The 19,738-nt window shown below is 47.7% G+C and overlaps 9 non-coding genes across 9 annotated transcripts; all 9 read right to left on the reverse strand.

The window, feature by feature from the left end:
* Positions 1 to 6,990: 6,990 nt before the first annotated feature.
* Positions 6,991 to 7,062, reverse strand: TRNAE-CUC (transfer RNA glutamic acid (anticodon CUC)). The gene has a single exon. It is a non-coding gene; the product is annotated as a tRNA-Glu (tRNA).
* A 900-nt stretch (positions 7,063 to 7,962) lies between these two features.
* TRNAE-CUC (transfer RNA glutamic acid (anticodon CUC)) lies at positions 7,963 to 8,034 on the reverse strand. Its single transcript has one exon. It is a non-coding gene; the product is annotated as a tRNA-Glu (tRNA).
* Positions 8,035 to 8,935: 901 nt separating this feature from the next.
* TRNAE-CUC (transfer RNA glutamic acid (anticodon CUC)) lies at positions 8,936 to 9,007 on the reverse strand. Its single transcript has one exon. It is a non-coding gene; the product is annotated as a tRNA-Glu (tRNA).
* A 901-nt stretch (positions 9,008 to 9,908) lies between these two features.
* On the reverse strand, positions 9,909 to 9,980 carry TRNAE-CUC (transfer RNA glutamic acid (anticodon CUC)). Its single transcript has one exon. It is a non-coding gene; the product is annotated as a tRNA-Glu (tRNA).
* A 901-nt stretch (positions 9,981 to 10,881) lies between these two features.
* On the reverse strand, positions 10,882 to 10,953 carry TRNAE-CUC (transfer RNA glutamic acid (anticodon CUC)). The gene has a single exon. It is a non-coding gene; the product is annotated as a tRNA-Glu (tRNA).
* A 901-nt stretch (positions 10,954 to 11,854) lies between these two features.
* TRNAE-CUC (transfer RNA glutamic acid (anticodon CUC)) lies at positions 11,855 to 11,926 on the reverse strand. The gene has a single exon. It is a non-coding gene; the product is annotated as a tRNA-Glu (tRNA).
* A 1,874-nt stretch (positions 11,927 to 13,800) lies between these two features.
* Positions 13,801 to 13,872, reverse strand: TRNAE-CUC (transfer RNA glutamic acid (anticodon CUC)). Its single transcript has one exon. It is a non-coding gene; the product is annotated as a tRNA-Glu (tRNA).
* A 901-nt stretch (positions 13,873 to 14,773) lies between these two features.
* On the reverse strand, positions 14,774 to 14,845 carry TRNAE-CUC (transfer RNA glutamic acid (anticodon CUC)). The gene has a single exon. It is a non-coding gene; the product is annotated as a tRNA-Glu (tRNA).
* A 2,847-nt stretch (positions 14,846 to 17,692) lies between these two features.
* On the reverse strand, positions 17,693 to 17,764 carry TRNAE-CUC (transfer RNA glutamic acid (anticodon CUC)). Its single transcript has one exon. It is a non-coding gene; the product is annotated as a tRNA-Glu (tRNA).
* Positions 17,765 to 19,738: the final 1,974 nt, after the last annotated feature.

The raw sequence follows: 19,738 nt of genomic DNA on the forward strand, positions 1-19,738 counted from the left end.
TATGGCGGCTGAGGAGAGCTCGAGGTAGGAGCTCTCGGATTAGCTCCTCTGTCCGATCCCCCTCAGGCCCCCATGGAAATGTAAAAACCAGCAGGGTGAGACCTACCTATGCCTAGTGGGTACCCTGGGAAGAGTGGCGGTACGTGAGAGAGGAGACCCTGGAGCCGGAGATTAGCTGGTGTGCAGCCCTGCAGTGACGGCGTGTCTGGTGCCGGGAGGTGAGGGGGCGCGGCTCGAGTGCATGGCCGGCCGCTATGCATCTCTGGGAGCCGAGGAAGCCGGCCGGCATCTGACAGGAGGAGGGAGAGACGCTGAACTCGGTGTCGGCCAGCTGCCCCAGAGCCCTGAAGTGCGGTGGTGAGGTGAGAGACAGTGTGGCTGACAGAGAGAGCAGAGGAAATAATAGTCCTCTGCTCTACAAATCCCTCCACCACAACTCCCAGAGTCCAGTGTTCCACAACGTTCCACAGCCCCCTCCACCATAACTCCCAGTGGGTTCACAGCCCCCTGCTTTACAACTCCTGGCGTTTTACAGCCCTCTACACCACAACTCTCAGCGTACATAGCCCCCTGTATCACAACTCCTAGCGTGCCACAGCCCCCTACATCATAACTCCCAGCGCTCCACAACACCCTTGTACTACAGCTCCCAGAGCTATACAGCCTCCTCCATCTTTTCAACTCCCAGCGATACTCAGAAAAGCATGGAGAAAAGTCCTGGAGGGTCCCCCTAAGAGGAAGAGAGCGGACCTGCTGAAGGAATTGGAGGAAGGAGCCTAGAGCCGTCTCACGAGAAGCGTTGGTGGGGTGAGTGAGTCTGGCGGTGGCCCTAAACACAAAAACTGTATAGAGTTGGAGGAAAGCCGGGAGAGAAAGAAAAGAAAAGGGGGGGACCCCCAGAGAATAAGAATAAAAAATAAGGAGATAAACGCAAGGCGCAGGCAAAGGCATACAGAAGGGCGGGAAGACAAAGCTGGGAATTCTATCTCTACACCTCATTAATTTCTTCGTTTTGCAAAGTATAAGTCTATAAGAGAAATAAAGGTTACACAAGAAATGAAAAATAAAAGTGCAAAGGGAACCGGGCCTAAAGGGACACAAACGGGGACAATTAAAAAGTACACATCCCAGGGAAATGTGACCCCAGAAAGGCCCCAGAGCAGAGAAGACAAAGGAGAGTCTGATTTAAGTATGCAAAATAGTCCTAAACAGTCAATGGGAATGGATATCAGTAATCAACAAATATCAGAGACAGAAACAGAATTACAAATCCCAAATAAAAGAGAGATGACAGAAATGTTCAAAGATCTGGAGAGAACAATAAAGCAAGAAATGGTAAAAATTCGGAATGATCTGGGGCAGTTGTTGTTAAGAGTGGAAGAAACGGAGCAGAAAGTTAAAAACCAGACCCAGATTATTTCCGAATTAGAGAAGAAGATAATTAATATGGAAAAAGCTCAGGGAAAATTGCAGTATAAGGCGGAAATTCAAGAAAATAGAGAAAGAAGGAGAAATATAAGGATAAGAGGGGTATCGGAAAGTTTAAAAGGAGAAATACTAGAAGAGATGGTCTGCAAAATACTGAACTTTATAATGGGAAACTCTGAAATCGAAAGGACTAATATAGAAGGAATCTCTAGAAATGGGAAACTCCAGGGGAATCATGAGAAAGACAGGCCGAGAGACATACTTGTAAAATTTTATGAATTACAACAAAGGGAAAAAATCTGGAGGAACACTAAGGGAAAACCAGTAATAAAGTATGGAGAAATGGATATTCAAATATATGCGGACTTGTCATCAGAGACTCTCCGGAGGAGGAGAGTTCTGAGGCCTCTGCTGGAGCAGATGAAAAAACAGAAGGTGCAATACAGATGGGGAGTTCCGGAGTGTTTAATAGGATGGAAAAATGGAATAACAGCCCATTTGAGGTTCCCAGAGGACTTGAGAAACTTTTGCAATAGACTTGAAATGCAGAAAATTGAAATAAGGGGTTGGGAAGAAGAATTTGGGGAAGAAGGAGTGGAGGGAGGGGAGGGGTGGAGACGGATGGGGGAGGGGGGGAAGGGTGGGGAGGGAGAGTGAAGGGGAGAGAAGTTTTTTTTTTTTTCTCTCTCTCTTTCTTCTTGCTCCCTTTTCGTCGCCTCTCTTTTTTTTGTTCTTCCCCTTATCCCTCCATCTTGACTCCTTTTTCCGTCTATAGAGAGATGAGTGGAGAGGGGGTCAAGGGGGGGACCTGGATAGAGGGGAGCCTGTCCATGGGAAGAGTAAAGCCCTAAGGTTTAAGTCAAAGGTGGATGCTACTTCCACAAATGACAGTTAGGCAAAGTAAAGGCCTAAAAAGAGGGGGGAGGGAGGCGGGGAGAGGTGGTATGGGAGGGGGAGGGGGAGGGGGGGGGAGGGAGAGGAGGGGGAATGGGGGGAGTATTGGGAGAAGGGGGGAGGGAGAGGGATAGAGAAAAGGGTAGAGGGATAAAAACGCTCTATAGGAATAAGAAAGAGGAAGGGAAGGAGGAAGAGGGAGACGGAAGGAAAAGAGTAAGATGGAAGAAATCCAATATATAACCTATAATGTAAAAGGGTTAAGCTGCCCAGGAAAGAGATTCAGGTTATTTAAAGAACTTCAACATAGAAAAGCCTCAGTGGTATTCTTGCAGGAAACACATCTAGAGATAGAGTCGAAGGTTAGACTAAAGACTAGACATTTTCCAACATGGTTCTATGCGGATTCACCAACTAAAAGAGCAAAAGGAGTTGCCATAGGCTTCGCAAAGAATATGAGGTTCGAGGTGGAGGAGAGATTAACGGATCCGGAGGGAAGGTTTTTATTTTTGAGAGGTAAACTTCAGGGAATTGAGTGTACAATAGCAAATATATATAGCCCAAATAAGAGACCAGAGAGGTTTATGAGAGAAGTGTTGAAGAGATTGATGGACTTTAAAAGCGGGTGTATGATATTAGCGGGAGACTTTAACATCTGCATGGACCCACGGATAGATACCACTTCCTCTGTGAGGAGGGAAGAAAGCAAATCCTTGAGAATGTTAAAGAAACTGATGCATGAGTGTCAGTTGGTGGACATCTGGAGAATTAGGAATATGAAGGAGAGAGACTATACTTTCTTTTCGCACGTACATGAGACTTATTCTAGATTAGATTACATATTAGTAGAACATCGAGTGATAGAGTTGGTGGTAGAAGTAAAAATTGAAGGAAGCACCCTGTCGGATCATGCCCCAGTTGCTATGAAGTTAAGATGGGGTAGAGAAGGGAGAGAAGGCTATGTATGGCGGTTGAATGAGGCACTTCTCATGGAGGAAGAGATTGGTCAAAGAATTGAGAGAGAAATTGAATGGTTTTTTGAGGAGAATGAAACAGAGGATGTGTCGGTTGCAACGGTGTGGGAAGCACATAAAGCTTACATCAGAGGCCTACTTATTGCAATGGGGGCAAAAAAGAAAAAAGAAAGGAGAGAAAAGATAAATAGATTATTAAATGAAATACATGATCTTGAACAGGTGCATAAAAGGGAAAGAACTCAGGAGATAATGCAGAGGTTAATAAAGAAGAAAGAAGAATTAGAGAATGTAATGGAGGAGGAAAAAAGAAGAGTCTTTAATAAAATAACAAGTGAAAGGTACAGATGGAGAGATAGGCCGGGAAAGTATTTAATGAGAACTTTAAGAAAGAAGAAAAATAGAAATTATATTGAGAAAATAAGAAACCCCAAGGGGGAATTTGTACACTCAACCAAGGATATTGCTAGAATATTTAAAGAGTACTATAATGAGTTGTATAATATCATACCTCAGGATACGTTCAGGAAAACGGAAACAGTAAATAGAGAGAAAAGAAAGATATACTTAGAGGAGGCAGGCCTACCGAAATTAAGAGAAACACAACTGAACTCTCTAGAGGCAGAAATAACCACAGAGGAAATAAAATTAGCATTAGAAAGCATGGCGGGAGGGAAAAGCCCAGGCCCGGATGGATATACGGCCAAATACTATAAAAAATATAAAGAGCTTTTAATTCCCAAAATGAAGACTTATATGAACGCCTTGGGGAACGGGATGAAGATAAGGGGAGAGTCTTTACAGGCGAATATAGTACTGATACAGAAGGAAGATAAAGATCCCTCACAATGTGCGAGTTATCGTCCCATAGCGTTGCTGAATGTAGACACGAAAATATATGCAAAGGTGCTGGCAAATAGACTGAAAGAACTGATGCCGGAGTGGGTACACGGAGACCAGGTGGGGTTTGTCTCGGGAAGAGAGGGTAGAGATAATGCTCTGAGATCACTGTTGCTTATACAGGAGGGCAAAAAAGGAAAAACCCCAATGATACTGATGTCGATAGATGCTGAGAAGGCATTCGACAGAGTGAGTTGGGGTTTTATGATGGACACTCTGGAAGCGTTGGGAGTGGGAGATAGAATGAGAGGGTGGATTGGAGAGTTGTATAGAGAGCCTACCGCTACCATAATGGTAAATGGAGGAAGATCAGAGTACTTTAAGATGTCAAATGGTACAAGACAGGGATGCCCATTGTCCCCATTGTTATACGTATTGTCACTGGAGCCCTTATTGTCCATGATTAGGAAGAACATAGACATAAAAGGAATAAAGATAGGTGATAGAGAACACAAGGTAGTGGCCTATGCGGATGACCTGATGTTTTATGTTGGAAACCCTAGAACATCACTTCCAAATTTAATGAAAGCACTGAGGGAGTATGGAGACCTGTCGAACCTGAAAATTAATCCGACAAAGACCGAAATCTTAAACATAAATCTCAAAAACAGTGAAAAAGAAAGACTACAAGAGGAATTCCCTTTCCTTTGGAGAGACAAAGAATTAAAATATTTAGGAATAAAATTATCAACCTCAAATAAAAACCTTTATAAAGCCAATTATATAATACTATTAAATGAAATTAAGGAGGAGCTGAGGAGGGTGGGAAATGGAAATCCATCGTGGATAGGCCGTATAAATTTGATAAAGATGGTAATTGTCCCCAAAGTATTATATAAATTTCAAATGATCCCAATCAAACTCCCAGAGGCATATTTTAAAGAACTGAAGAAAATGATAATAAAATGTATATGGAGGAATAAAAAGCCTAGAATAGGGTATGAAACGTTGACTAGAAGTAAAGAAAGAGGAGGACTGGGGGTACCAGATTTTAGGAGATATTACAAAGCGGGGATTATTGCAAGAATCTTCGATTGGATTCATAATCCGGAGAAAAGTTGGGTCGAAATTGAGAAAACACTGAGTGGAATAAGTTTGAGTAATAGTATTTGGGTGCCTACACAATATAGAGAATTAGAGGAGAGCACAAGCACGTACACTCTTATTGTTTTAAAAGAATGGGATTTATTACACAGACAAAAGGGGTGGGTTTTTAATTCACAACTAATACCACTTAGGAACACAAAATATTTCATCCCGGGTAAAGATAGTATAGCAGGGAAATGGATTATAAAACAGGAGGCGCAATTGAGAGATATAATGGAAGGAGAGGAAATTGGGTCATATGAGGATATGGAGGAAAGAAAGGGTGAAGTCTTTAATAAGATGGATAGACTAAGATATTACCAACTGAAGAACTTTTTTGAAAGCCTTCGAAAACCTATAAGAACTAGAAAAGACTGGAATCCATTTGAGAGAATTTTTGAGTCACGGGGAAATGGTAGACACGGAATGGCAAAAATACACAAGATACTAATGGAACTTGACACAGACACAAAATTAATGCACATAGAGAAATGGGAAAGAGATATGGGAAGAATAATAGAGGAGGAGGAGAAAAAGAAGATGTTCACATTAATTCATGAAAATATTAGTATGAGAGAAGTGGAAATAAATTATAAATGTTTGAATAGATGGCACATTACCCCTTACCTGGAGCACAAGATGAATACGGAAAATTCACAGATGTGTTGGAGAGATTGTGGAGAGGTGGGCACGTGGTATCATATGTGGTGGGAGTGTCCAGAAATACAGGTGTTCTGGCGAAGGATAGTTTACTTGATAAGGAAGATTACTAAAATCAACATAGGATTAGACCCAGAATTATGCCTCCTCCATATCTCAGAACTCCCAGTCAAAGTATATAAGAGGTCAGGGATATGGTACTACTTAACCGCAGCAAAGAGTTTGATACCCAGGTACTGGAAGAAAAGAGAGGTGCCAACTGAGGAAGACTGGATGGGTAGAGTAAACCAGATTTCTGGGACAGAAAGATTGTATTATATGCACGAGGATAAGCTGGAGATGTACAATAAAAAATGGAAAGGATGGGGAGAATATAAAGAAATGGCGAAAAAGGTGAAGAGATAAGGTCCTGGGTAGTCGGTTTAGAATTGGATCTAGGAATAACAGAATTATATGGAGTAAATGAGAGAAGAGAGAATATGGAGCGTGGGAAGGTGAGGGAGGGAAGGGAGGGGATGGGGAGAAGGAGGGGCGGGTATACGGGAGGGGGGGATGGTATGAAAAGAAAGTCATATATAGGAATAAATTTTAAGAGGAGAAAATATGTTTCTGATAAATATTTTAATAGATATGTTGAAATGACTTGTATATGGTTTAAAAATTAATAAATATTTATTAAAAAAAAAAAAAAAAAAAAAGTGTGCCTCCGAGCATCTTTGGCTATGGTCGACAGAGTCTGGGAAGAAAGCGGCAAAGGTTTTGAGAAAGTGGCTTCTCAGAAAGAGACCGACATCAAGCAGCAGAGACTGGCGTTGACGCATTTCATGTCACCGTCATTGTGTTTGTATTAAGCTGGCTGAGTTGGCCAGGTGGGTATAAAGGCTGGAAAAGGTTCACAATGCTGATTGGAGCTGAGAAAGCCATTGGGATGGATGGCGAAACCTTTTTCAGCTCTGCTAGGCAGAAGCCCAGACGACGGTGTCCAGCTACTACCAGTGTTCTGAAAGAAGCAGAAAACCTGCTGGCATTGGGTGGAGAAAGAATATTTTTCCCTGACCGGGAATCGAACCCGGGCCGCGGCAGTGAGAGCGCCGAATCCTAGCCACTAGACCACCAGGGAGAGCTGGTTTGGCTCTTCCCAGGCAAGCGAGAGGAAGTCAAGGGCAAATTGCTGATGCGGAGTGGATGCATTCTGGAGTCAGAAGCAATATCTCCAAAAAGGGGTGAAGGAGGCTCTTCTTCTAGCTACAGCTGGTTAGCAGTGGATTGTCCTCACCTCTAAACAGCCCTTTCAAAAGGAGAGCTTGTGTTCCCTGACCTCGGATCTAAAGTGGCAGGGAGAGCGTGGGCTACTAATCACCAGACAACAAGGGCCTGCGGGTTTAGCCAGTCTGTTGCTTCAAAGAAAACCCTGACTCCACCCAACAGCATATTATCGGTGCATGGGAAGGAGTGGACCTCTAACATCTTATTGTTCCAGAAGGCAAGGTCTGGAGATTGGCTAATGCTAGTCACCAGAAAGCAAGGGAACTGCTAGTGTAGCCAGTCTGTTGCTTTAAATCAAACGCCGACTCCACCCAAGAGCATCTGGCTGCATCAGAAGGAGTTGACTCGTAACCTGGTGTTTATCCAGAAGGCAAAGTCCCATTACTTATGCAATGCTGTCATCAAGTGTGCCTCCGAGCATCTTTGGCTATGGTCGACAGAGTCTGGGAAGAAAGCGGCAAAGGTTTTGAGAAAGTGGCTTCTCAGAAAGAGACCGACATCAAGCAGCAGAGACTGGCGTTGACGCATTTCATGTCACCATCATTGTGTTGGTATTAAGCTGGCTGAGTTGGCCAGGTGGGTATAAAGGCTGGAAAAGGTTCACAATGCTGATTGGAGCTGAGAAAGCCATTGGGATGGATGGCGAAACCTTTTTCAGCTCTGCTAGGCAGAAGCCCAGACGACGTGTCCAGCTACTACCAGTGTTCAGAAAGAAGCAGAAAACCTGCTGGCTTCGGGTGGAGAAAGAAGATTTTTCCCTGACCGGGAATCGAACCTGGGCCGCGGCGGTGAGAGCGCCGAATCCTAGCCACTAGACCACCAGGGAGAGCTGGTTTGGCTCTTCCCAGGCAAGCGAGAGGAAGTCAAGGGCAAATTGCTGATGCGGAGTGGATGCATTCTGGAGTCAGAAGCAATATCTCCAAAAAGGGGTGAAGGAGGCTCTTCTTCTAGCTACAGCTGGTTAGCAGTGGATTGTCCTCACCTCTAAACAGCCCTTTCAAAAGGAGAGCTTGTGTTCCCTGAGCTCGGATCTAAAGTGGCAGGGAGAGCGTGGGCTACTAATCACCAGACAACAAGGGCCTGCGGGTTTAGCCAGTCTGTTGCTTCAAAGAAAACCCTGACTCCACCCAACAGCATATTATCGGTGCATGGGAAGGAGTGGACCTCTAACATCTTATTGTTCCAGAAGGCAAGGTCTGGAGATTGGCTAATGCTAGTCACCAGAAAGCAAGGGAACTGCTAGTGTAGCCAGTCTGTTGCTTTAAATCAAACGCCGACTCCACCCAAGAGCATCTGGCTGCATCAGAAGGAGTTGACTCGTAACCTGGTGTTTATCCAGAAGGCAAAATCCCATTACTTATGCAATGCTGTCATCAAGTGTGCCTCCGAGCATCTTTGGCTATGGTCGACAGAGTCTGGGAAGAAAGCGGCAAAGGTTTTGAGAAAGTGGCTTCTCAGAAAGAGACCGACATCAAGCAGCAGAGACTGGCGTTGACGCATTTCATGTCACCGTCATTGTGTTTGTATTAAGCTGGCTGAGTTGGCCAGGTGGGTATAAAGGCTGGAAAAGGTTCACAATGCTGATTGGAGCTGAGAAAGCCATTGGGATGGATGGCGAAACCTTTTTCAGCTCTGCTAGGCAGAAGCCCAGACGACGGTGTCCAGCTACTACCAGTGTTCTGAAAGAAGCAGAAAACCTGCTGGCTTCGGGTGGAGAAAGAAGATTTTTCCCTGACCAGGAATCGAACCCGGGCCGCGGCGGTGAGAGCGCCGAATCCTAGCCACTAGACCACCAGGGAGAGCTGGTTTGGCTCTTCCCAGGCAAGCGAGAGGAAGTCAAGGGCAAATTGCTGATGCGGAGTGGATGCATTCTGGAGTCAGAAGCAATATCTCCAAAAAGGGGTGAAGGAGGCTCTTCTTCTAGCTACAGCTGGTTAGCAGTGGATTGTCCTCACCTCTAAACAGCCCTTTCAAAAGGAGAGCTTGTGTTCCCTGACCTCGGATCTAAAGTGGCAGGGAGAGCGTGGGCTACTAATCACCAGACAACAAGGGCCTGCGGGTTTAGCCAGTCTGTTGCTTCAAAGAAAACCCTGACTCCACCCAACAGCATATTATCGGTGCATGAGAAGGAGTGGACCTCTAACATCTTATTGTTCCAGAAGGCAAGGTCTGGAGATTGGCTAATGCTAGTCACCAGAAAGCAAGGGAACTGCTAGTGTAGCCAGTCTGTTGCTTTAAATCAAACGCCGACTCCACCCAAGAGCATCTGGCTGCATCAGAAGGAGTTGACTCGTAACCTGGTGTTTATCCAGAAGGCAAAATCCCATTACTTATGCAATGCTGTCATCAAGTGTGCCTCCGAGCATCTTTGGCTATGGTCGACAGAGTCTGGGAAGAAAGCGGCAAAGGTTTTGAGAAAGTGGCTTCTCAGAAAGAGACCGACATCAAGCAGCAGAGACTGGCGTTGACGCATTTCATGTCACCGTCATTGTGTTTGTATTAAGCTGGCTGAGTTGGCCAGGTGGGTATAAAGGCCGGAAAAGGTTCACAATGCTGATTGGAGCTGAGAAAGCCATTGGGATGGATGGCGAAACCTTTTTCAGCTCTGCTAGGCAGAAGCCCAGACGACGGTGTCCAGCTACTACCAGTGTTCAGAAAGAAGCAGAAAACCTGCTGGCATTGGGTGGAGAAAGAATATTTTTCCCTGACCGGGAATCGAACCCGGGCCGCGGCAGTGAGAGCGCCGAATCCTAGCCACTAGACCACCAGGGAGAGCTGGTTTGGCTCTTCCCAGGCAAGCGAGAGGAAGTCAAGGGCAAATTGCTGATGCGGAGTGGATGCATTCTGGAGTCAGAAGCAATATCTCCAAAAAGGGGTGAAGGAGGCTCTTCTTCTAGCTACAGCTGGTTAGCAGTGGATTGTCCTCACCTCTAAACAGCCCTTTCAAAAGGAGAGCTTGTGTTCCCTGACCTCGGATCTAAAGTGGCAGGGAGAGCGTGGGCTACTAATCACCAGACAACAAGGGCCTGCGGGTTTAGCCAGTCTGTTGCTTCAAAGAAAACCCTGACTCCACCCAACAGCATATTATCGGTGCATGGGAAGGAGTGGACCTCTAACATCTTATTGTTCCAGAAGGCAAGGTCTGGAGATTGGCTAATGCTAGTCACCAGAAAGCAAGGGAACTGCTAGTGTAGCCAGTCTGTTGCTTTAAATCAAACGCCGACTCCACCCAAGAGCATCTGGCTGCATCAGAAGGAGTTGACTCGTAACCTGGTGTTTATCCAGAAGGCAAAGTCCCATTACTTATGCAATGCTGTCATCAAGTGTGCCTCCGAGCATCTTTGGCTATGGTCGACAGAGTCTGGGAAGAAAGCGGCAAAGGTTTTGAGAAAGTGGCTTCTCAGAAAGAGACCGACATCAAGCAGCAGAGACTGGCGTTGACGCATTTCATGTCACCGTCATTGTGTTTGTATTAAGCTGGCTGAGTTGGCCAGGTGGGTATAAAGGCTGGAAAAGGTTCACAATGCTGATTGGAGCTGAGAAAGCCATTGGGATGGATGGCGAAACCTTTTTCAGCTCTGCTAGGCAGAAGCCCAGACGACGGTGTCCAGCTACTACCAGTGTTCTGAAAGAAGCAGAAAACCTGCTGGCTTCGGGTGGAGAAAGAAGATTTATCCCTGACCGGGAATCGAACCCGGGCCGCGGCGGTGAGAGCGCCGAATCCTAGCCACTAGACCACCAGGGAGAGCTGGTTTGGCTCTTCCCAGGCAAGCGAGAGGAAGTCAAGGGCAAATTGCTGATGCGGAGTGGATGCATTCTGGAGTCAGAAGCAATATCTCCAAAAAGGGGTGAAGGAGGCTCTTCTTCTAGCTACAGCTGGTTAGCAGTGGATTGTCCTCACCTCTAAACAGCCCTTTCAAAAGGAGAGCTTGTGTTCCCTGACCTCGGATCTAAAGTGGCAGGGAGAGCGTGGGCTACTAATCACCAGACAACAAGGGCCTGCGGCTTTAGCCAGTCTGTTGCTTCAAAGAAAACCCTGACTCCACCCAACAGCATATTATCGGTGCATGGGAAGGAGTGGACCTCTAACATCTTATTGTTCCAGAAGGCAAGGTCTGGAGATTGGCTAATGCTAGTCACCAGAAAGCAAGGGAACTGCTAGTGTAGCCAGTCTGTTGCTTTAAATCAAACGCCGACTCCACCCAAGAGCATCTGGCTGCATCAGAAGGAGTTGACTCGTAACCTGGTGTTTATCCAGAAGGCAAAGTCCCATTACTTATGCAATGCTGTCATCAAGTGTGCCTCCGAGCATCTTTGGCTATGGTCGACAGAGTCTGGGAAGAAAGCGGCAAAGGTTTTGAGAAAGTGGCTTCTCAGAAAGAGACCGACATCAAGCAGCAGAGACTGGCGTTGACGCATTTCATGTCACCGTCATTGTGTTTGTATTAAGCTGGCTGAGTTGGCCAGGTGGGTATAAAGGCTGGAAAAGGTTCACAATGCTGATTGGAGCTGAGAAAGCCATTGGGATGGATGGCGAAACCTTTTTCAGCTCTGCTAGGCAGAAGCCCAGACGACGGTGTCCAGCTACTACCAGTGTTCTGAAAGAAGCAGAAAACCTGCTGGCTTCGGGTGGAGAAAGAAGATTTTTCCCTGACCGGGAATCGAACCCGGGCCGCGGCGGTGAGAGCGCCGAATCCTAGCCACTAGACCACCAGGGAGAGCTGGTTTGGCTCTTCCCAGGCAAGCGAGAGGAAGTCAAGGGCAAATTGCTGATGCGGAGTGGATGCATTCTGGAGTCAGAAGCAATATCTCCAAAAAGGGGTGAAGGAGGCTCTTCTTCTAGCTACAGCTGGTTAGCAGTGGATTGTCCTCACCTCTAAACAGCCCTTTCAAAAGGAGAGCTTGTGTTCCCTGACCTCGGATCTAAAGTGGCAGGGAGAGCGTGGGCTACTAATCACCAGACAACAAGGGCCTGCGGGTTTAGCCAGTCTGTTGCTTCAAAGAAAACCCTGACTCCACCCAACAGCATATTATCGGTGCATGGGAAGGAGTGGACCTCTAACATCTTATTGTTCCAGAAGGCAAGGTCTGGAGATTGGCTAATGCTAGTCACCAGAAAGCAAGGGAACTGCTAGTGTAGCCAGTCTGTTGCTTTAAATCAAACGCCGACTCCACCCAAGAGCATCTGGCTGCATCAGAAGGAGTTGACTCGTAACCTGGTGTTTATCCAGAAGGCAAAGTCCCATTACTTATGCAATGCTGTCATCAAGTGTGCCTCCGAGCATCTTTGGCTATGGTCGACAGAGTCTGGGAAGAAAGCGGCAAAGGTTTTGAGAAAGTGGCTTCTCAGAAAGAGACCGACATCAAGCAGCAGAGACTGGCGTTGACGCATTTCATGTCACCGTCATTGTGTTTGTATTAAGCTGGCTGAGTTGGCCAGGTGGGTATAAAGGCTGGAAAAGGTTCACAGTGCTGATTGGAGCTGAGAAAGCCATTGGGATGGATGGCGAAACCTTTATCAGCTCTGCTAGGCAGAAGCCCTGACGACGGTGTCCAGCTACTACCAGTGTTCTGAAAGAAGCAGAAAACCTGCTGGCTTCGGGTGGAGAAAGAAGATTTTTCTCTGACCGGGAATCGAACCCAGGCCGCGGTGGTGAGAGCGCCGAATCCTAGCCACTAGACCACCAGGAAGAGCTGATTTGACTCTTCCCAGGCAAGCGAGAGGAAGTCAAGGGCAAATTGCTGATGCGGAGTGGATGCATTCTGGAGTCAGAAGCAATATCTCCAAAAAGGGGTGAAGGAGGCTCTTCTTCTAGCTACAGCTGGTTAGCAGTGGATTGTCCTCACCTCTAAACAGCCCTTTCAAAAGGAGAGCTTGTGTTCCCTGACCTCGGATCTAAAGTGGCAGGGAGAGCGTGGGCTACTAATCACCAGACAACAAGGGCCTGCGGCTTTAGCCAGTCTGTTGCTTCAAAGAAAACCCTGACTCCACCCAACAGCATATTATCGGTGCATGGGAAGGAGTGGACCTCTAACATCTTATTGTTCCAGAAGGCAAGGTCTGGAGATTGGCTAATGCTAGTCACCAGAAAGCAAGGGAACTGCTAGTGTAGCCAGTCTGTTGCTTTAAATCAAACGCCGACTCCACCCAAGAGCATCTGGCTGCATCAGAAGGAGTTGACTCGTAACCTGGTGTTTATCCAGAAGGCAAAGTCCCATTACTTATGCAATGCTGTCATCAAGTGTGCCTCCGAGCATCTTTGGCTATGGTCGACAGAGTCTGGGAAGAAAGCGGCAAAGGTTTTGAGAAAGTGGCTTCTCAGAAAGAGACCGACATCAAGCAGCAGAGACTGGCGTTGACGCATTTCATGTCACCGTCATTGTGTTTGTATTAAGCTGGCTGAGTTGGCCAGGTGGGTATAAAGGCTGGAAAAGGTTCACAATGCTGATTGGAGCTGAGAAAGCCATTGGGATGGATGGCGAAACCTTTTTCAGCTCTGCTAGGCAGAAGCCCAGACGACGGTGTCCAGCAACTACCAGTGTTCTGAAAGAAGCAGAAAACCTGCTGGCTTCGGGTGGAGAAAGAAGATTTTTCCCTGACCGGGAATCGAACCCGGGCCGCGGCGGCGAGAGCGCCGAATCCTAGCCACTAGACCACCAGGGAGAGCTGGTTTGGCTCTTCCCAGGCAAGCGAGAGGAAGTCAAGGGCAAATTGCTGATGCGGAGTGGATGCATTCTGGAGTCAGAAGCAATATCTCCAAAAAGGGGTGAAGGAGGCTCTTCTTCTAGCTACAGCTGGTTAGCAGTGGATTGTCCTCACCTCTAAACAGCCCTTTCAAAAGGAGAGCTTGTGTTCCCTGACCTCGGATCTAAAGTGGCAGGGAGAGCGTGGGCTACTAATCACCAGACAACAAGGGCCTGCGGGTTTAGCCAGTCTGTTGCTTCAAAGAAAACCCTGACTCCACCCAACAGCATATTATCGGTGCATGGGAAGGAGTGGACCTCTAACATCTTATTGTTCCAGAAGGCAAGGTCTGGAGATTGGCTAATGCTAGTCACCAGAAAGCAAGGGAACTGCTAGTGTAGCCAGTCTGTTGCTTTAAATCAAACGCCGACTCCACCCAAGAGCATCTGGCTGCATCAGAAGGAGTTGCCTCGTAACCTGGTGTTTATCCAGAAGGCAAAGTCCCATTACTTATGCAATGCTGTCATCAAGTGTGCCTCCGAGCATCTTTGGCTATGGTCGACAGAGTCTGGGAAGAAAGCGGCAAAGGTTTTGAGAAAGTGGCTTCTCAGAAAGAGACCGACATCAAGCAGCAGAGACTGGCGTTGACGCATTTCATGTCACCGTCATTGTGTTTGTATTAAGCTGGCTGAGTTGGCCAGGTGGGTATAAAGGCTGGAAAAGGTTCACAGTGCTGATTGGAGCTGAGAAAGCCATTGGGATGGATGGCGAAACCTTTATCAGCTCTGCTAGGCAGAAGCCCAGACGACGGTGTCCAGCTACTACCAGTGTTCTGAAAGAAGCAGAAAACCTGCTGGCTTCGGGTGGAGAAAGAAGATTTTTCCCTGACCGGGAATCGAACCCGGGCCGCGGCGGTGAGAGCGCCGAATCCTAGCCACTAGACCACCAGGAAGAGCTGGTTTGACTCTTCCCAGGCAAGCGAGAGGAAGTCAAGGGCAAATTGCTGATGCGGAGTGGATGCATTCTGGAGTCAGAAGCAATATCTCCAAAAAGGGGTGAAGGAGGCTCTTCTTCTAGCTACAGCTGGTTAGCAGTGGATTGTCCTCACCTCTAAACAGCCCTTTCAAAAGGAGAGCTTGTGTTCCCTGACCTCGGATCTAAAGTGGCAGGGAGAGCGTGGGCTACTAATCACCAGACAACAAGGGCCTGCGGGTTTAGCCAGTCTGTTGCTTCAAAGAAAACCCTGACTCCACCCAACAGCATATTATCGGTGCATGGGAAGGAGTGGACCTCTAACATCTTATTGTTCCAGAAGGCAAGGTCTGGAGATTGGCTAATGCTAGTCACCAGAAAGCAAGGGAACTGCTAGTGTAGCCAGTCTGTTGCTTTAAATCAAACGCCGACTCCACCCAAGAGCATCTGGCTGCATCAGAAGGAGTTGACTCGTAACCTGGTGTTTATCCAGAAGGCAAAGTCCCATTACTTATGCAATGCTGTCATCAAGTGTGCCTCCGAGCATCTTTGGCTATGGTCGACAGAGTCTGGGAAGAAAGCGGCAAAGGTTTTGAGAAAGTGGCTTCTCAGAAAGAGACCGACATCAAGCAGCAGAGACTGGCGTTGACGCATTTCATGTCACCGTCATTGTGTTTGTATTAAGCTGGCTGAGTTGGCCAGGTGGGTATAAAGGCTGGAAAAGGTTCACAGTGCTGATTGGAGCTGAGAAAGCCATTGGGATGGATGGCGAAACCTTTATCAGCTCTGCTAGGCAGAAGCCCAGACGACGGTGTCCAGCTACTACCAGTGTTCTGAAAGAAGCAGAAAACCTGCTGGCTTCGGGTGGAGAAAGAAAATTTTTCCCTGACCGGGAATCGAACCCGGGCTGCGGAGGTGAGAGCGCCGAATCCTAGCCACTAGACCACCAGGAAGAGATGGTTTGACTCTTCCCAGGCAAGCGAGAGGAAGTCAAGGGCAAATTGCTGATGCGGAGTGGATGCATTCTGGAGTCAGAAGCAATATCTCCAAAAAGGGGTGAAGTAGGCTCTTCTTCTAGCTACAGCTGGTTAGCAGTGGATTGTCCTCACCTCTAAACAGCCCTTTCAAAAGGAGAGCTTGTGTTCCCTGACCTCGGATCTAAAGTGGCAGGGAGAGCGTGGGCTACTAATCACCAGACAACAAGGGCCTGCGGCTTTAGCCAGTCTGTTGCTTCAAAGAAAACCCTGACTCCACCCAACAGCATATTATCGGTGCATGGGAAGGAGTGGACCTCTAACATCTTATTGTTCCAGAAGGCAAGGTCTGGAGATTGGCTAATGCTAGTCACCAGAAAGCAAGGGAACTGCTAGTGTAGCCAGTCTGTTGCTTTAAATCAAACGCCGACTCCACCCAAGAGCATCTGGCTGCATCAGAAGGAGTTGACTCGTAACCTGGTGTTTATCCAGAAGGCAAAGTCCCATTACTTATGCAATGCTGTCATCAAGTGTGCCTCCGAGCATCTTTGGCTATGGTCGACAGAGTCTGGGAAGAAAGCGGCAAAGGTTTTGAGAAAGTGGCTTCTCAGAAAGAGACCGACATCAAGCAGCAGAGACTGGCGTTGACGCATTTCATGTCACCGTCATTGTGTTTGTATTAAGCTGGCTGAGTTGGCCAGGTGGGTATAAAGGCTGGAAAAGGTTCACAGTGCTGATTGGAGCTGAGAAAGCCATTGGGATGGATGGCGAAACCTTTATCAGCTCTGCTAGGCAGAAGCCCAGACGACGGTGTCCAGCTACTACCAGTGTTCTGAAAGAAGCAGAAAACCTGCTGGCTTCGGGTGGAGAAAGAAGATTTTTCCCTGACCGGGAATCGAACCCGGGCTGCGGAGGTGAGAGCGCCGAATCCTAGCCACTAGACCACCAGGAAGAGCTGGTTTGACTCTTCCCAGGCAAGCGAGAGGAAGTCAAGGGCAAATTGCTGATGCGGAGTGGATGCATTCTGGAGTCAGAAGCAATATCTCCAAAAAGGGGTGAAGTAGGCTCTTCTTCTAGCTACAGCTGGTTAGCAGTGGATTGTCCTCACCTCTAAACAGCCCTTTCAAAAGGAGAGCTTGTGTTCCCTGACCTCGGATCTAAAGTGGCAGGGAGAGCGTGGGCTACTAATCACCAGACAACAAGGGCCTGCGGCTTTAGCCAGTCTGTTGCTTCAAAGAAAACCCTGACTCCACCCAACAGCATATTATCGGTGCATGGGAAGGAGTGGACCTCTAACATCTTATTGTTCCAGAAGGCAAGGTCTGGAGATTGGCTAATGCTAGTCACCAGAAAGCAAGGGAACTGCTAGTGTAGCCAGTCTGTTGCTTTAAATCAAACGCCGACTCCACCCAAGAGCATCTGGCTGCATCAGAAGGAGTTGACTCGTAACCTGGTGTTTATCCAGAAGGCAAAGTCCCATTACTTATGCAATGCTGTCATCAAGTGTGCCTCCGAGCATCTTTGGCTATGGTCGACAGAGTCTGGGAAGAAAGCGGCAAAGGTTTTGAGAAAGCAGCTTCTCAGAAAGAGACCGACATCAAGCAGCAGAGACTGGCGTTGACGCATTTCATGTCACCGTCATTGTGTTTGTATTAAGCTGGCTGAGTTGGCCAGGTGGGTATAAAGGCTGGAAAAGGTTCACAGTGCTGATTGGAGCTGAGAAAGCCATTGGGATGGATGGCGAAACCTTTTTCAGCTCTGCTAGGCAGAAGCCCAGACGACGGTGTCCAGCTACTACCAGTGTTCTGAAAGAAGCAGAAAACCTGCTGGCTTCGGGTGGAGAAAGAAGATTTTTCCCTGACCGGGAATCGAACCTGGGCCGCGGCGGTGAGAGCGCCGAATCCTAGCCACTAGACCACCAGGGAGAGCTGGTTTGGCTTTTCCCAGGCAAGCGAGAGGAAGTCAAGGGCAAATTGCTGATGCGGAGTGGATGCATTCTGGAGTCAGAAGCACTATCTCCAAAAAGGGGTGAAGGAGGCTCTTCTAGCTACAGCTGGTTAGCAGTGGATTGTCCTCACCTCTAAACAGCCCTTTCAAAAGGAGAGCTTGTGTTCCCTGACCTCGGATCTAAAGTGGCAGGGAGAGCGTGGGCTACTAATAACCAGACAACAAGGGCCTGCAGGTTTAGCCAGTCTGTTGCTTCAAAGAAAACCCTGACTCCACCCAACAGCATATTATCGGTGCATGGGAAGGAGTGGACCTCTAACATCTTATTGTTCCAGAAGGCAAGGTCTGGAGATTGGCTAATGCTAGTCACCAGAAAGCAAGGGAACTGCTAGTGTAGCCAGTCTGTTGCTTTAAATCAAACGCCGACTCCACCCAAGAGCATCTGGCTGCATCAGAAGGAGTTGACTCGTAACCTGGTGTTTATCCAGAAGGCAAAGTCCCATTACTTATGCAATGCTGTTATCAAGTGTGCCTCCGAGCATCTTTGGCTATGGTCGACAGAGTCTGGGAAGAAAGCGGCAAAGGTTTTGAGAAAGTGGCTTCTCAGAAAGAGACCGACATCAAGCAGCAGAGACTGGCGTTGACGCATTTCATGTCACCGTCATTGTGTTTGTATTAAGCTGGCTGAGTTGGCCAGGTGGGTATAAAGGCTGGAAAAGGTTCACAATGCTGATTGGAGCTGAGAAAGCCATTGGGATGGATGGCGAAACCTTTTTCAGCTCTGCTAGGCAGAAGCCCAGACGACGGTGTCCAGCTACTACCAGTGTTCTGAAAGAAGCAGAAAACCTGCTGGCTTCGGGTGGAGAAAGAAGATTTTTCCCTGACCGGGAATCGAACCCGGGCCGCCGCGGTGAGAGCGCCGAATCCTAGCCACTATACCACCAGGGAGAGCTGGTTTGGCTCTTCCCAGGCAAGCGAGAGGAAGTCAAGGGCAAATTGCTGATGCGGAGTGGATGCATTCTGGAGTCAGAAGCAATATCTCCAAAAAGGGGTGAAGGAGGCTCTTCTTCCAGCTACAGCTGGTTAGCAGTGGATTGTCCTCACCTCTAAACAGCCCTTTCAAAAGGAGAGCTTGTGTTCCCTGACCTCGGATCTAAAGTGGCAGGGAGAGCGTGGGCTACTAATCACCAGACAACAAGGGCCTGCGGGTTTAGCCAGTCTGTTGCTTCAAAGAAAACCCTGACTCCACCCAACAGCATATTATCGGTGCATGGGAAGGAGTGGACCTCTAACATCTTATTGTTCCAGAAGGCAAGGTCTGGAGATTGGCTAATGCTAGTCACCAGAAAGCAAGGGAACTGCTAGTGTAGCCAGTCTGTTGCTTTAAATCAAACGCCGACTCCACCCAAGAGCATCTGGCTGCATCAGAAGGAGTTGACTCGTAACCTGGTGTTTATCCAGAAGGCAAAGTCCCATTACTTATGCAATGCTGTCATCAAGTGTGCCTCCGAGCATCTTTGGCTATGGTCGACAGAGTCTGGGAAGAAAGCGGCAAAGGTTTTGAGAAAGTGGCTTCTCAGAAAGAGACCGACATCAAGCAGCAGAGACTGGCGTTGACGCATTTCATGTCACCGTCATTGTGTTTGTATTAAGCTGGCTGAGTTGGCCAGGTGGGTATAAAGGCTGGAAAAGGTTCACAGTGCTGATTGGAGCTGAGAAAGCCATTGGGATGGATGGCGAAACCTTTATCAGCTCTGCTAGGCAGAAGCCCAGACGACGGTGTCCAGCTACTACCAGTGTTCTGAAAGAAGCAGAAAACCTGCTGGCTTCGGGTGGAGAAAGAAGATTTTTCCCTGACCGGGAATCGAACCCGGGCTGCGGAGGTGAGAGAGCCGAATCCTAGCCACTAGACCACCAGGAAGAGCTGGTTTGACTCTTCCCAGGCAAGCGAG

Source organism: Staurois parvus, unplaced genomic scaffold (assembly GCF_062004578.1).
Source record: "Staurois parvus isolate SC_StPar_1 unplaced genomic scaffold, SC_StPar_1.0 ptg001181l, whole genome shotgun sequence".
Classification (NCBI taxonomy): domain Eukaryota; kingdom Metazoa; phylum Chordata; class Amphibia; order Anura; family Ranidae; genus Staurois; species Staurois parvus.